Source organism: Eptatretus burgeri, chromosome 6 (assembly GCF_056783735.1).
Source record: "Eptatretus burgeri isolate ZD-2024b chromosome 6, Ebu_testis_v1, whole genome shotgun sequence".
Taxonomy (NCBI): Eukaryota; Metazoa; Chordata; class Myxini; order Myxiniformes; family Myxinidae; genus Eptatretus; species Eptatretus burgeri.
This window is the reverse complement of record NC_140966.1, coordinates 34,022,981-34,039,011: the sequence shown is the minus strand read 5'-3', so window position 1 is coordinate 34,039,011 and position 16,031 is coordinate 34,022,981. Positions and strand designations below refer to the sequence as shown.

Genomic DNA, 16,031 nt, shown 5'->3' with positions numbered 1-16,031 from the left:
AAACAGCTCATTACCATGCTGAGCAGAATGGGCCACTGTGACTCATACGATGATGTTGAGGCAACCGCCACAAGCCTTGCACAGGAGATCCTAGCCAAGAGCGACATCTTTGGTACGGTATTGCCATCAAACATCTCCCCAGGCGTCTTTGTCCAGGTGGCAGCAGACAATAATGACATGACTGAAGAGACTCTTGATGGAAAGAGGACAACTCATGCCACTACAGTAGTCCTCTATCAACGAGGGCACTTTGGTTCAGTACCCGAGCCAAGGGTCTATTCAGACCAGACAAAAAGGAAACGGACACTTGAATCCACTGGGATGTGCCAATCCATCAGAGAGTACAGTGCATACGGAAAGCGGCCTGCTGTTACCAGTTTCTCCGGGAAGATACAAGCTGAGTGGTTCAAATGCTCTGAAAGCTTGCATTAGGCAGCCTGTAAGATGGATCTTGCTTGGGCATTGATAAGGATGAAACCAATGAAGCTGCTTGAGGTGGAGCTCTTCGCCACAGAAAAACAAAAAGTACCCAGCTGGAGTGGCTTCAATGCTGTGGTACACTCCTGTGTTCCCATTCGAACAAACATCGGCTGCTGCCCTATGATCGATGGTTCCCCAACAGAGTTCAGCACCCTACAGAGTTCAGCACAGTTCATTGAGAAACACCGTTCACCTTCATATGAGAATACAATTAAAAATGTCAGAAAGTTTGAATCAGTGTGATATTTTAGCTTTGGTGATGCCATGGCAAAGGCCATTTTCAAATAACTGTACATACTCTGATAGATAATTATAATAGGAAGCCAATGATACCTCAATATTGAAAATTGGTTGAGTCTAGACAAAGATATTCACGTTTACGTTACCCCTCCCCCTAAATTTTGCTAGCCCACAGTGACCCTCTTGGTAAGTACCCTTGGTATGTATAATGGCCTGTAGAATTTTAATGATACCACAATTTGAAACCACGTACTACCTGGAGGTGTTCTATAGGGTCTATTCTACCACCCTGTCAAGTCAAACCTTTTCTGTAGGGGGTGTTGAACGAATTTCCTTATTTGGCCTCATATGAGAAATGGCTGCTGGACGAATACAAGGTCTGTCTCGAGCACATATTGTTGTGGAAATGGACCCTTAGTGGGTTACTAAATATAGGATTAGCCCAGATCCCCCCTGAAATGCATGTTTAGCCAGGTTGTTTAGTAATCGGACGTTACATGTGTGTCGGGAGGTGTAGCAGGCTGTCCAGTGTTCATACAGTGGTGGTGTACCGAGAGGCGCCTTCTTTTTCCTTCCCTCCTCTTAACGAGCCCCCACCCAGCGCCCTGACAGAGTCAGTCAATAGGACGCGTCCAACCCATTGGCGGAGAGCTGCTGCAATCTCAAACGATGGACCAATCACGTGTCCCCAGGGGTGGTCCGAGAGGCCCGCCCCGAAAGGCAAGAAAAACTGCTTTGGCCGCTCTGCGATTTGCTTTATGAGGAGTGACTCGACGAGCTGTTCCTCTTTGGCCATGGACCCAGCGTGCAGGTCGTCCCCAGGTTCATCCTGAGTCCAGCCACGGGGCCTCTGACTGTCCTTGCTCCCTGCGCAGCTGGACCACGTCTTTTCATCCCGTCGATCCGCCTGCAGATCCCAACACCCAGATTTGGCCTGGTCTCGTGTACAGGCCAGGCCTGGATTCGCATACTGGACCTTGTGGGGAGCCAGCTGGAACACACCATAGATCTTTCGCTCTTGTGCCGTCGACTTTACAGGGGCTGGACGCGCCGAGGCTGGTGCGTGAGCGGTGCCGACAAAAGGACGTCGTCGCCGCCATCTTGCCATGCGGCATGCGCGAGCTGTGCCGATAGGAGTACGAGCACCATCTTGCCACGCTGCATGCTCGAGCTGGGCGCTCGAATTCGACATCATCGGCTTGTCACGAGCCGCATTCGTGCCTTCGACACTTTTCCTCTCGTCCATGAGGCACCACCAAATACTCCGTGTCTTCTATGCATGTTGTTCAGGCCTAAGGTTTATTTTGCTCCGGCTCCCTTCGAAACCCATATCCGTAGCTCCCTCGATAAGAGCGGGTTATAGATGAATTATAACATTGTTGTGAATGCTTTGCTTGTGTCGTGTTCCCCGATGTGTCCCCAATAAATCTGGCTGATTCATACGAAATTTGCCGCCTTGAATTTATTCGTGCCGCGCTGAAGAACAATCGCTCGATTTGTATTTAAAACCAAACTTGCTCTGGACTGCGGCAGACTTCGCTCGGTCTCTGATCAAACAGTATGTGGCCGGGCTGTATATCCCCAACTCGTACGGCCCAGGCGGACTTTGTTATTGTGATCTGAGGCGCGTGACCCGAGACCTGTGCCGAACGAGCTGGCTTTATAAAGGCCCTGTCACACCTTGACGATTTAGCCAACGTATGCCTGAAGTATGCAAAATTGGGCTAAAACGCCGGCACACGTCGAATATGTTATGGGTAAGTTTGTATATGTTAAGAGCACGCTGAAAAACACTGCCATACGGTAGTACGCTGGTTTTCATTGTTGTACTTTGCGGTTGTCCTCAAATTTTAGCATGCTTGAAATTTTACGACGGATGCCAGCGTATGACTCGCACGTTCTGCTACGCTGGCCATAAGTTGTAGGCACGTTATGCGATTGTTGACACACGTAACTTGTAAGTTACTCATAAGTTGAAACACGTCGAGGTAATGATTAGCGTACCCGAAACTTATTTATAACCTATGAGTAACGTGTTGTAGGCACGTTATGCGATCGTTGACACACGTCGAGGCACGTTACTTGTAAGTTACTCATAAGTCGAAACACGTTGAAAGTAATTCTTCGCGTACCCAAAACTTAATTCTACCCTATGAGTGACGTGCTTTGAACCTATGTGTAACGTACCTCCAATGCATATTGACATATGTAGACGTATTTGATTGACGTCTTCCGGACGACCACAGAACTTACTGAACGTGTTTCTAATTTACAGCTACCGTATTATGGCGTATTGGCAGCGTTTAAAAAAAAAACAAAAAAAACAATAACTTCCGATATTTCGTCACGTGCCGTTACGTCACGTCCGATTGCCTCTTCAGTTTGCTCATGTCTTATTCTTAGTTCCTCCTCTGTGAATATTTTCTGTTTGAGGATATTGTCACGTCGACGTCGAAACTTAAAAGCAAATGTCCGAATATATTTTAAAATTCGTGATAGACTAAAAAAAAAATGATAAAAAAACAACAACTTCAGATATTTCGTCACGTGCCTTCACGGAGCCAAGGAGAAAAAAAAATGTGCCTTGACGGAGAAAATAAGTTTCGGGTATGCTAAACATTACCTCAACGTGTTTCGACTTATGAATAACTTACAAGGAACTTGTGTCGACGTGTGTCAACGATCGCATATCGTGTGTACAACTTATTCCCAGCGTAGCGGAACGTAGTGTGAGCCATACGGCGAGTACGTCATAAAATTTTCAGCATGCTTGAAATTTCACGACGTACGAAACGTACCACGAAATATGACAGCGTACTTCATCGTTTTTCAGCGTGCTCTTAACGTATACACAACTTACCCATACCGTATTCGACTTGTGCCAGCGTTTTAGACACATTTTTCATAGGTCGGCATACGCTGGCTAAATCGTCAAGGTGTGACTGCGATGTTGACACTTCCAATTCTCAGGCGGTTATGATTTAAATCGGAGTGCGGCAGCTTTTTAACAGGCTACGCCACGAGTTCGTCGGCGATACGTGCAGCGCGCTATGCCTAAGTTAGACTATCGTTGGGCATATGTTGTGAACGCCGACAACAGGCTAAGCATTCGTTGGTACAAGTTATCTATAAGAAAACGAAACGTTCTGTGCCCGTTACTAATATGTTATGCATACGACCAACACGTTATGAATACGACCAAAACTTAAAAAAAAACATCAAAATTTCACCGTACGCCAACGTTTTACATACATTTTTATACGTTGCCATTGCTGGGGCTAAATCGTCAAGGTGTGACAGCGCCTTAACCCCTGAGACGGCGGTGCTGTTAAGCGCCGCCGAATCTTCAACAATATAAGGTCTGCCTTTTCCTCTTCTTCCCCCAACCATACCCAGCATGGTTGACTTCTCCAGACTTCAGTTTTCTGAATGTATGGTGTGTCCAACGTATGAAAGTTTCTTTTTTGTGTACAGGTCTAGAAGCATCAGTGCTTCTAATGTATATGGTGATCTAATTTCTTCAAGCACTGATTTGTTTGTTCTTATCGCAGTCTATATGGAATTTAAACATTTGGCTCCAACACCACATTTCAAAACTATGAATCTTCTTCCTTTCTTTCTTTATCACTGTCCATGACTCGCATCCATACATTCCAACTGGAAATACCAGAGCATTCGTCACCCTCCTCTTGGTTTGTAGTGTCACATATTTGTCTTTCCAGATCTTTGTCAATGTCAATGATCTTGTCTCATGCCCCCTTGCTGTGCATTGTGTGTTAGCTCTCATACGAGCCTCGACAAGGTATACAAAAAAAAGAAAAAAAAAAAAGCTGTTGACCCATTAAACCCCTTTTGACACACACCACACAATCATCAATATAGTCTTCTTGTAATCTACAGACTATACTGTTTTCAGCAAGTAATGCGCAATCTCCACCTACCTGGAGGCTGGATCCTCTGCAAGGCTGACCCTTTGAGGGTCATCCTGGCAGAGCACCCACCGTGATGTCACCAAGTTTGAATGTAAAATGTATATTTATGCTCTGCCCATGTTTTGCCTCATGCATATTCATGTTTTTCCTCATGTATATTAATGTTCTGCCCATGTATTGCATCATCTCTGCTGGGAGGGCGTTGGAGTTGTGGCTCTTCCGTGTCTGGCAGAACGGTGATTGTGTGTGGAAAAGGCACAGTTTTTACCATCACACTTGGAGTGTTTTAAAATACTTGTGCATGCCGTACGTGCGTGACCATACGTGCAAACAAAAAAAACAAAAAACTTTCAAACCGCGTGCCAGAAACAACAACCACACAGGCCGTTTCTTCGCTCTCGCGTTCTCGTGACAACCACACTTCCACACACAGAGTTAATTAAAATCAAGTTTACCTCCCCGTCTTTGCTTGCCATGACATTCGCTGCCATATAACCGGCACGGCCCATGACGTCATCGTCGGCCGGCCGCGCACCGGCCTACGCAGCCACGCCTACTCAGCAACGTGTCATGTCATTGGTTGGTAAATAAATGGCTATAACTTGGGAAGCACTTGTCCGATTAATATCAAACCTTTATAGCCGGCAAGTTTCAATTCGATCGAAACAGCGGTCACACACACACACACACACACACACACACACACACACACACACACACACACACACACACACACACACACACACACACACACACACACACACACACACACACACTGCTGGAATTATAGATAGATAATAAAAGTGATTTAAACCTCAGTGTTGATAAGCTGCCTAGAGCATTATTTTTCAAAGAATCGTGACACATAGACCGTTCCAGGATACCCACCACAAACACAGAATTTGCATTTTGGGTCACTGAATTGGTTCACCAATCAAAACGTAGAAGCATCTCGTTTTTAGGTCAAATTGTCAAGGTTGCATAAATTTATCATTTTTCATCCGATTGACTTGAAATTTGAACAGGGTTTGTACATTGGGACACTGATGTCTATTTTTTGAGGTCAAAGGTCAAAGCTCAAGATCACATAAAATCATCAATTTTCAATTTGAATAGAATTTGCATAATAGGTCACAGACCAGGTTCACCAAACATCAGAATGATTGAATTAGCCATTTTGACATGTCGACAGTTTCTATGGCAACAATTTCACCCCATCAATCATCAACTGGAACTTTTTGTGAATTTATTATCATACCTCAATACTTTTTCAACATATCAAATTGAAACTTAAGCAGCTTTTTTTTGTTTTAGTATATGTGAGGAAAATTTGGTCGAACTTAGTCAAAGGTCAAGGTCAAGGCCATCCAAAACATGCAAAACACCTAATAGGCCACAATTACAAAGGTGTATCAGCCAAATTTGTTATGCATAACAATTAATCATGTAAGACACTTGATAGGTCAAATTTTAGAAATTGCCAAATTGCTGTTTCTTTGGCAACGATTGTTTATTTGGATTTCACAAGTATTGTGCCATACACGTCATCTTTGTTGTTTCTTACGAAATCTTTAGATTTCATAAGTATATTGATTTTTCCGTCATCTGTTTGTTTGTGTGTTTGTTTGTTTGTAGGCACGATAACTCGAGAACAGAAGAAGCTACCAATGTCAAATTCCACCACGTGATTCAGGAGGGTGATGGCTAGCGCTGATTAGATTTTGGTCAAAATCGGTCAAGGCCATAGTGAGGTCAAACATTCGATTTTTGATGGTTTGGTACAGAATCATCATAGAAACTTCTGGTTTGCGTCGCTACCTTCTCTTGAGACAGCTTTTATTAGACAAGGTCAGAGGTCAAGTTGACGATTTCGTAAGTACCAGTCTATGAATGCTTGTTACTTACGAAATCTAAAGATTTCATAAGTATATTGATGACTTCCATCCTCTTTGTGTGTGTTTCTTTGTGTGTGTGTGTTTGTGTGTAGGCACTATAACTCGAGAACGTAAGAAGCTACCAATGTCAAATTACACCACCTGATTCAGGAGGGTGATGGCTAGCACTGATTAGATTTTGGTCAAAATCGGTCAAAGGTCAAGGTCACAGTGAGCTCAAACATAATTCCGGAAATTCATGTGGAGAAATGGAGTATTTTTGCTTCGGTCGACGTTACGAGTTCATTTTAACTTCGATTTTAATTTTGTCTTCGGTTTTTGTGATCGCTTTGGACGCTTAAAACTCGGTTGTCAAAATTCTGGTAAAAATCGGATGTTTTGGAGACGTTTTAAGATTGTATAAAAAATATTTCACTCGCCGCGTCACGGCTCGTCACGTGGTGCAGCGCGCTTGAGAAGACGCATCGTTGAGTCACGTAAAGGTTTTGAGTGTGCGCGCTGACGGTGTTTTCGATAAAGATGGTGTTTAAAAGTCATTTTTTTATTCCAATAAAGGTTATTGTTGCATGCCTGACTCGCTAAGCCGTCAGATTATGTATAGATTGTTGGTGGATGGCCGAATATTGCAGTTTTGTGACTTTGATAAACTAATATTAAATAATTGCGTGGAGAAATGGAGATTTTTGCTTCGGTAAATCTTACGATTTTTGATTGTTTGGTGCAGAATCATCGGAGAAACTTCTGATTTACGTCGCTACCTTCTCTAGAGATAGCTTTTATTAGACAAGGTCAGAGGTCAAGTTGATTTCGTAAGTACCAGTCTATGACTGCTTGTTTTTTTGTTTGTCTGTTTGTGAACAGTACATCTCAAAACGTTATGGATTGATGGTGGATTAGCAGGGGTAGAAAAGATCGTGGTTTTGTATGGGGGAGGATAAGAGATGGTGGTGAAGAGCTGTTTTTGAAGACCTGGAGGGAAGAGTGGGATTGAAGAGAGTGTGGGAGTTTGTTCCAAAGGTAGGGATAAAAAGGGGAATGAAAGAGTGAAGGTGAGCAGTGATTCATGATTTTGGTAGTTTTACCAGAGGGGGAGTTGCTGGCGGATATTAAGCGCCCTGCGGAAATATGGGGGGCGCGGGGGGGTCAAGTTTTGTGACCAGGCAAAAAAAAAAGAGAAACTACTTGGGCCTTTTGTTCCACATTTTACATTCTTATCCATCAACATCATCTTGTGTCCATCTTGCCTTCCTCACCACAGTTGTTATGGACTTTTACCACTGTGACACAAAGCTACCACAAAAATGCTAAATGCAAATGCAGGCAATCCATCTCTCTGCCAAACACTCTTTCCATGTTCCATTGTGTCGTCACATTGCAAAACAACATTCTTCTCCCACAGCTGGCCAATCTAATGGTCTTGTACACCTCAGGTTGAGATGTAGTTTAACAAGCCATTGGCCTGTTTGGCATCACAACAGGTGATCTGTACTTAAAAGGTCATAGCATGTTTGCAGCGAGCCCGCTAACACAAGGTCAAGCGCATTTTCATACGCAACCCCGATTCATATGTAAAAGGGAGCAATCTGCCCAAAATCAATCCCCCATGAATGGACAAAGCATCCAATATCGACTATCATTCACAGAGACAACAGGTAAACATAAAGGATTATACCAAGTCATAGAACGTCTGTCTCTCTTTCAATCATCCATTTCCCACAGACCATTATTGCATGTTCCAGACTCTTCTGGTTCACTACAACATGATCCATCCGAAGGTTCCCCTACGGATACCTTATTACAACTTTTATCTCCTTCGAGTTTATCAACTTGCACACTTTGCTCACACACATCAACACCTTCACAGGTTTTAATAAGTGAGTCTGGTGCACTCAGCGACCTACTTATCGGTGATGGTATGGGGGATACTTATCGGTGATATATTAGCTTCAATGGATTTTGAGATTTGAGGGGAAGATTTTGAATATGTGGAAGGGTGATCTATTTAATTGCTTTAATTGGTCATGACCAAACATTTCAAGGATTGTGCAAGTCCAAATGGGAGGAAATGGAGGGGGGAGGGGAGAAGTGGAGGGTTTGGGAATGGTGTCGGAGTTATTTATGTTTGTTGTCTTGAGAACTTGGCATACCATGTGGATCCGATCCCAATAGTGTTTCGCACTAGTTTATATTATTATGTGGAAAGGATATTGTAGCTTATTATGGTAAAACATTGTACTTGCTTTATTAGTACTGTGTGCACTGGCTAATTGGCAGAGCAAATTTATGTACAGCACCCCAGGCACCAACCATTTGTCAACAAGGGGGGCGGGGGGGGGGGGGGTGGGGCGCATGAGACTGTGGATCTGGATGGACGGCGATCTTGGTGATTTGCTGAGCCAGACCTGGATCTGTGCCATACATCTCTGCAGTAATAATCGAATGCATGCCTCAAGCCCTCATTTATTTCACACTTGTTTACCAGGCTCCATCAGGTGATTGTTGATTTACCCACTAAGGCTGTGGGTGTACTGATGATCCTTTGCGGAGAAGAAAAGAGAAGTGTAAAGTTCTTGGGGGTTTTTTTTTTCATTTTTATTATAGGCCAATAAAACAGTGGTTAAAGACAAGCAGGTATATGCATACATTTACATCCAAGCATCCTGCAAGACCATCTATATTGTGTCCTGTTATGGTCCAGACAAAATATCCTGAATTTTTTTTTCAAAAACAGTTGGTACCAAGCTGAAAATCGATACAGAGTCTCAGGAAACCACCCTGAATAACATGGTACAAAATTCTCAAAAATTGTTTTTGAGAAAAAGTTATGACGTCATAAATCAATGAATTACGTAATAGGGTTTTAACTTGCGTTCTAAAGGCAAAAGCGTTTTAATAGGCAATATTTTTTGTTCATTACTGTTACGTACCATTTACTGGTTATATTGGTTGTGCAATGCATATGAAGTTTTTTTTTTTTTTTTTTTTTCAAATACGACAGTATCAAACTATTTTTTTTTTGTTTCAGATTTGAAAAATATACAATGACAAAAGATGGTCGAGAAGACATCCACTTTTGTGAGGAACACTGTTATTTGCTCACGAGGATTATGTGAAGATACGCATGGTCATGGCAAGTGAGTTAAAGTAACAAGGAAAAGTTTGAATAATCTTATTCACTTCGCAAAGCTGTGTTCGAATGATATGCTTTTGGATTATATAAGTGGCAAAGAAGATGATCCTTCATGTAAAGTGCTTGTGTATGAACGATGTCGAGGAGATTTACTGATTCTAAAAGACTACGGTGCTCAGAGAAACAGACGCCTGCCAGGAAATTAAAGAGGTCAGACATCTACATTCGTCTGGAAGAGAGACTGTTTATTATGTGCTAAATCTGCGATTGTGAACCCCTGACACCCAGATTGCCATGATTTCCAGGTGGTTTCTGCAATCCTATTTCGAAAAAAAAAATGTACTTCAAGTGTGCCAAAAGAGAGCAATATGCTTGGTGTTGGCTTAATGGTTTGGGTGGTGGGTTTGGGATCCCCGGAACCTGAGTTCAAATCCTGCTTGGCAGTTGAATTAATACCAGGTGGGGTTGACTCTGCCTGTCATCCTTCTGAGGTCGGCAAAATGAGTACCAGCTTGCTGGTATCCTGTGTTGAAGTGGTGACCCGTCCAGGATTGTACCCAATAGCCCAGGAGACTGCTGAGACAGCACCAATGCTCTGCACAGAGTACGGAATGGTACCAATGGATTGAATTGGATAAAAGAGCAGATGTATTGGCATTGGAGATAGAAGTGGGCCTTCATGATTGTTTTGACCAAGTTGCTGTTGAGGCTGTCTTGTTGCTTAAAGAGTTTTTGCTTGGTGTATCAAGAGAAAGCTCATCAGCACGTTTGTCTCTACATTCATCAGGCCGCTGGCCATAACAACTATGCTAAGTCAACTCGTTTGTATATGCAACTGTTGAATGAGCTCATACTTGGCTCTGTGAACAGTTCATTAATCATGGGTATCAGTATCACACTGTTCGAAGGACAGACTGATATTGGACTGGAATATCTACTGATTTAACGACAGAACAAATAAAAGTTTGAACAATCAAAATTTGTGGCAGTTTGACCCGAGGTCATGACTGAATCATTCCAAATGTTTTGGGTTGAGACCATGCACAAATGTACAGGCATGCATAGCGTCATGAGCGAATGAACACAACTTTCAACATATAAGTAAACAACATGCTTGAATATGCCTGGTGTTGGCTTAATGGTTAAGGTAGTGGGCTTGGGATCCTAGGGTCCTGAGTTCAAATCCCGCTCAGCTGTTGAATTAACACCAGGTGGGGTTGACTCTGCCTGTCATCCTTCCGAGGTCGGCAAAATGAGTGCCAGCATGCTGGTATACTGTGTCGGAGTGGCGACCCGTCCAGGATTGTTCCCAATAGCCAAGGAGACTGCTTCGGCGGCACCAACGCTCTGCACAGAGTATGGTCCTAATGGATGGATGGATGCTTGAATGGAAACCACCTGAATGAAGTGAGACTGTGAGGACCATTTTGATGAAGGTGATGACTCATTGCGATCTCTGTCTTACTTACATCTACTGACGGTGATGGTATAAACTGTGACAACGTTGAAGAAATGGGAGGCACTATTCAGAATAATATGGATCACAAAGTCTATTCAGAGATATCCCTCAAGAGTTGACCAGGTTGAACCCTTGATGAAAGTTAAACAGGGCATGAAGATTGGAGGTGAAACTGTGCATGTTGACCCCGTGCTTGTATTTTCAAAATGAGGAGTTCAAGTTGAACGATCTGAGTGCGTGAAGCCATATTTTGAGTACGAACTGGCATACATTCCCACGGCTCTCTTTCAGGATTACAAGATTATAAAATTATACAAAGCATCTCTTGCAGCCATTTTCCCACAAAATATGTTGTGTCTGTGGATGTGGACATATTGTCTCATGAAAAAAGGGCATTACTCCATGATGTATGTTGGAAGTCAGGTTCGTCTTGTGAGGATGTTGTTTCCCAATACATTAATTTTTGTAAGGAACAACTACACGAGAAAGATACTCTGTTGAGCACATACCTCCGCCAGGCTGAACAGTTTATGTTTCGTATCCCACTGATACGCTGGATATTCCACCGACCTGAACCGATATCTCATCAGCTTGTTCTTGTCACCAACCAAACTCATCCACCAAGTTTTGTCGTAATCCGTCCACAACTTTTTGGGATATCATGCTGCAGTATACATCATTTTGGGCCCTATCTCTCAATGGTGAAGTCAAGTTGCAGAATCAGATTTGAGGGTTGCCAGAAACTTCTCCACCTTCTCAGGTGCAAAAGACATTAGAGTCCAGGAGTAGTTGGGTATGAGAGTGTAGGGTCGGTATCGAGAGCAAGAGGTTGGGGACACAATATTTGGAAGCAAACGCAGAATTGAGGCATTTGGCCCTCTCACAAGCAGAGTTGGCTGTGGTACCATTCAAAGTGAGGAAAAGTATGGAGGGGGAGCAAACTTCAGGGACAGATGTAACAAGGCACTACCAGGTTTTAGAGGAGGGAGAAGGGTTGATGGCTCTTGATGTTGGAGAGATGTTGTTTTATGGCTCTCCTGAGAGTGGGGACAAACTTGTTGTTGGCTCTGTGGAATGATCTGAGGTTCCCTTCGGTCAGGTTCACCTTCTACGAGGAGAATGCAAATTGTTTCAAGGCAACTGCCTCACACAGGATTCAGTGAACCATGGGTGGGAGTATGGGTATGATAATCAAAGATGAGATGGAATGAATTTGTGCATAAGGGAGAGCAGGTTCCTGTGGAAGAATTCCAAGGCTGAACTAATATCAGGACCAGTCCTGAAGTGAGATGGCTGCTTGCGGTCCCTGCCAATTTGCCTGAATGAACTGCCAGACTTGCCGGTACTGAAGCTGTTTATTGAGAATGGCTCAAGAGGTACTGACCTTCACAATTGCCCATGATCAGATGGGATCAGCAAAGGAAGAGCACGAGACATTGGCAGGAAGGTTGATGATAACGAAATACAGAAGGATTTCCCATTCACAGGAATGTAGGTGGGAAAGTTCGTAATTTGAGCAATCGGTCCCATAATGTCACATAAGTCCTTTGTTGAAGTGCCATCACTGGTGAGAGACACCAACACCCAGCCAACTGGCATGGTGACAATTAAAATTACCATAAATGAGGACACGAGAGTTGGGATTAGTGCTTAAAAGTTGGGCCATGTCTCTGAGAGAGAGATGCTCCCCCTTCATCCCATCCCTCAACTCAATCAGCAGTATAGCAGAATCTGCCCAAGATATGGCAGAATGTCTAAATTATGTCTTTCCCTCCAAATCTCTTGCACCCAACCCATCCCATGATGTCCCTATCTTTCCTCAACATACCCACTGTCTCCTCGACTCTGTGTGCCTCTCACCCGAGAAGATAGAGGAAGTTCTGTCTGGCCTTGACCATACTTCAGCGACGGCCCCAGATGGCATCAATGCACATGATCTCAAATTGTACTCTCCTGTTCTTGTTCCCCTTGCTATACCCTATTGAGGTTGTGGCTTGTAGCATGGTATTGTGTACACTGTGGTCCTAAATGAGGAGAAAGCTTAGAAATTGAACCCAGTTTTAATAAGATAAACAATCTTGATGTTATATAATGCCCGTGTCTGTCCTTTCAGAAAATGTATACTTTGCTATGGGTCTTATGGATATAGTTGCTTACAAAGCATGTTTTTTTTTATCCAAACACAGGCTATTTTTTCCATTTTTATTGCTCATTTTTTAGAAATGGGTTACAATGTTACATGTAAGATTGTATATGTTGTCCAAAATGGTTGAAAATGCATATTTTGTTTGATATATATCATTATCCATAAGAATAGAACAATTCCTCGAAACGGTACATTTCGTAGGACCTTCTGCATATCTTGGCACCTTCAAATGTGTAAAATCTCAGATTTTGCAAAATTTCCCCCCAGTCATAGTGAAGCTTACAAAATCTTATTCCAGAAATTTGAAATGCATCTGACAGAACATCTTAAATAGCAATTTACTTCTGCATAAAGTGATGATTTAAAATGGCAAGTTTCAACATGGATCATTACTACATTCCAGTTTTTAGGTTCACTTCCATGATTGGATCAAAAATGTTAGGAAGTACGTAACAAATTGCATTTACCAAGCTGCTACAAAATTACTGGTAGCTATAAGCTTGATTTTATAACCAAAGAATAAGTTTACCAAGATGGCCCTATGATATAAAAATCAATACCAAAGGCCAGTTTGTGTTCAGTATACAGAACATCAAAGGTCGTTAGGAAGTACGTAACGTTTTAAAGAAATCTGCACTTTTAATCCTAAGATGTTAGTTTGGTTCATCACAGCATGTATTTCTATGGTTAAGTTTATGTGAATATATATTGTTGCGAATGGCCACGTGACTCGAATCGCGGCACGTCGCCCACCGGACGGACAATTCAGTCGTGACCCTCTCGGACCAACGCCGGGAGCTAGTCACGGGTGGGGGTTTAACCTCACCACGATCGTGCCAATTGCCCACCCGCGCAGGATAGGGTTGCTCGCCAAATTCGATCTGCCTAAGTACCTGCGCGAATGGTCGACCGGGCGATCGCACCACGCCACAGGCCAACTCCGGACACGAACCGCTTAAGCGGTCCGTTCCGTGCTACAGTGATAACCAAGCGGTGTTATCGTCGGCCTCGACGGTTCCGATTAATTATCGGGCGTATTAAGCCCACCACGAACCCTTTACGTGAAGCAGAATGGAGGGCCAATTAAAAGGAAGGAGACGAAGCGAAACGGGAAAACAGTTGAACACAATGCATATTTATTCCGCGGCACACGGAAAGCACGTATATACAGCCACAGTAATTAAAATGCACATATAAAGCGAAAGCAAGAGTTAAACCGAATACGCGTACACACGGCAACACTTATACAGTTCGACTTTACAGACGGCGCCAACACACATTTACTCAAAAGCAAAGGAAAGAAGCCACCCTCATAGACAAGGGGGCAGACGGGGCCCGTGGGCCTTCATGGCATGGGACTTGGCAGACCGAACGAGTCCCACGAGACCGTTGCAGGTTACCTGTACCCTCGCGGTACGATGGTGGGCGAGCTCTCTCCGGCGCTCCTTGTACGAACGCGCAGGTCTGCGCGACACAGCTGGCAGAGCGGCGCCTCCAGTCCGCATCCCCTCCGCGACCTCCGGACTCTCCACTGACTGCAAGCTCCAACGAGCGGGTCGCTCTATGGACCGCTTCTCCAAGACCCAGACGGGCAGAAGACTATGAACCGCCGACTGACACTGATACTCTCACCGACCGCCCTGACCTGACCTCCTCTGACCTGACTTTTTCCGACCTCCTCTGAGCGGCGCCTCCGTGCGCCCTTTTATTTCCCCGGCACCCCGCCCCTCCCTTCGCGGCACACGGAGGGGGGGGAGGGGGAATATTCCACGAGAGAAATCGAAGTGGGAGTTGAGTACCAACCGTCATTCTTGTTTACCAGGGAAATCGGGGTGGGAGTTGAGTTCCAACCGTCATTCTTGTTTACCAGGGAAATCGGGGTGGGAGTTGTTGTTGTTCCCCTTTTGTGTTTGTGGAGATGTTGACGGTTGCTGGGGGAGTGGTGAGGATGGCGTGGTTGTTGAGAGGCAGGTGTGGTTGTGGTTGTTGTGAAGCGGCGTTGTGGTTGGTGGTTGTTGTGTGATGGCGGTTGAGACATGGTTGGTTCAAAATAAAGATAGAACAGAAAAACGCCTAACTCAAAGCGTCGCAGCGCGAATGAATCACATAAATTCCCTCTAGACAACGGGTTTGGGGCTAACTACACATGTACTTAGAGATATCTCACCTACGGGCCCTTCATGGTGTAATGCGAATTTCCACAGCCGTAACACTATTTATGACCTGAATGAACACTGATCAATTTGTTAATTTCATATGACCTTGACCTCTTTGCTCAAGGCCAAATATCAGGTAAACCAAATATTCTCCATATATGTGGTTTCCAATTAGTGTATAATACATAACTAAGCCATCAGACTAATTTTAGAATGATATGAGTGGTTCCTTGATACAGATAATTGATAACCAACTTTGACCCTGTCAGAGCAATAGAAAGAGGAAGAATTAAGCTCTGCCCAAATAGATCCTGAATCCCCATGATGTTGGCGAACAAATGATATGCAAAACTTAATCATACAATGACTTTAATCTTTTGGTCCCCCGTGTCCTAAATGTGTGCATAATACCTTGCTGCAAGCCTTGTTCTGTTTTGGCTGCACCCCTTCTAAATGGAAGTCAACAAACATCACTCACTCCCACAAGAATGATGAACAAAGAGACAATACCCCACATTTTTAGCCCCCGTTGGACTTGGTCCGAAATGGGGACTTATGGATTTGGTCTCGATTTCCATGGCATGCGTGTGTGT

The 16,031-nt window shown here is 43.8% G+C and overlaps 1 long non-coding RNA gene across 2 annotated transcripts in view; it reads left to right on the top strand.

The window, feature by feature from the left end:
- The window catches only part of LOC147024524 (uncharacterized), a 141,500-nt gene that overhangs the window by 79,457 nt on the left and 46,012 nt on the right, over nucleotides 1-16,031 (top strand). Inside the window, exons 1-2 of one of the 2 annotated variants that reach the window (XR_015059077.1) lie at nucleotides 6,177-7,564; nucleotides 9,573-9,681. This is a non-coding gene — a long non-coding RNA (uncharacterized LOC147024524). Of the gene's footprint in view, nucleotides 1-6,176; nucleotides 7,565-9,572; nucleotides 9,682-16,031 lie in introns of those variants that run through there. The other variant, XR_015059076.1, reaches the window with a different exon arrangement.